Below are 1631 nucleotides of genomic sequence, written 5' to 3'. Positions count from 1 at the left end.
TTGGAAGCTCTGTTCCCTCCTGTTCAATAATTTAACTTGCATAATTTTGCTTTGGAAAATTAGACCTATCTAATTTTCCATGGTTTTCCAAACTTTAATGTATTATTTTATTAAATATATGTACTATATAGAGTGTTAACTTTATTAGAAATACATTTGGTTTTGATGTTTTTATATTCCTTTATGTTAAGTGTAATATTTTATATTCTTTATCTTATCTTTATATTCCAAAATATGTGAAATAAATAAAAAATGTTATACTTTTTGAACTTAGCTTAATGAAAACAGTGTATTTGTTTCATCTTTGTCATTCTTACCAGCATCCTGGGTCAGTTGCATTAGTTCATCCCTAGAATATTTGCATTATTCTCTTTTCTAATCTTTCTGCATCTGCTCTATTCCATGCTTATTTTTTATACCATCCATAGATGCATCTTCAAAAATAGTGTTTCAAGCCTTCATGAATAATACATTACTTAGAAGAGAACACTGAGTTTTCTAGAGAACATAGAGTTTTCTAGTAGTTCAGAGACTAGTAAAATCTGGCTTCGGGTTTTCCTTTCTAAAATCTCTCCCACTCTTCTCCACTTATAGAAAAAAAGTCAGTTATGATCCCCAAATGACATTTTGCTTATATTCTGACACTTGCCTGAGAACTATGCAACTTGAAGGATCAACAGCACATATTTACACAACCTTTATATCAACTCTGAACTCCAAATTTCTGTACAATTATCATTTACTTAGCATTTACTGGAGAAGACTGTTCAGGGTCCCTTGGACTGCAAGATCCAACCAGTCCACCCTAAAGGAAATCAGTCCTGAATATTCATTGGAAGGACTGGTGCTGAAGCTGAAACTCCAATACTTTGGCCACCTGATGCAAAGAACTGACTCATTTGAAAAGACCGTGATGCTGGGAAAGATTGAAGGCAGGAGGAGAAGGAGACAACAGAGGATGAAATGGTTGGATGGCATCACCAACTCAATGGACATGAGTTTGTACTCCGGGAGTTGGTGATGGACAGGGAGGCCTGGCATGCTGCAGTCCATGGGTTCACAAAGAGTCGGACATGACTGAGTGACTGAACTGAACTGCAGTATATCTAAATTTAGATATACGATTATCTAAATATCAATTATCTAAATATCCATGCACCTATCTGAGTATAATTCCTATGAGAATTATACAATTTCTATGGGAATTGCTGACTTGGCACTTCTTTTCCAACACACCATGGCCCCTCTCAGGGTCATCATAATTAGCAATAAGCATTTGATACAGAGTGACTGTTTTTGCTTACCTGAGTTGATTGGTCTAAAGCTCATGTCAACAGAAGAGAAACCCTTTCCTGGGAATTTTAAAACTTCCAAGAACGCTGAGTAATCTCTTCCTAATAGTGGAAACTCTAAGCTGTAAACACAAGGTATCCCAGCCATATTTCCTGACTACAGTATGATTTTGGATTATGCAATATCTTTTATTGAATTTACCTCCTTCTGGACTGCCTTCTCATTCTGCTAAAGCTGAAGGGCTAAAACTACTTCTTTTAGCCTTCCTTTCAGCTAGAGTTCTAGGTGGGCTTTAGACTCTGCTAATCAAGTGTATTTGGATGAGACGTGAGTTCAGA

The sequence above is a fragment of the Bison bison genome, unplaced genomic scaffold, assembly GCF_000754665.1.
Source record: "Bison bison bison isolate TAMUID 2011002044 unplaced genomic scaffold, Bison_UMD1.0 scf7180017864490, whole genome shotgun sequence".
NCBI lineage: Eukaryota > Metazoa > Chordata > Mammalia > Artiodactyla > Bovidae > Bison > Bison bison.
The sequence above is the reverse complement of the archived record's forward strand: the minus strand, read 5'-3'. Positions refer to the sequence as shown.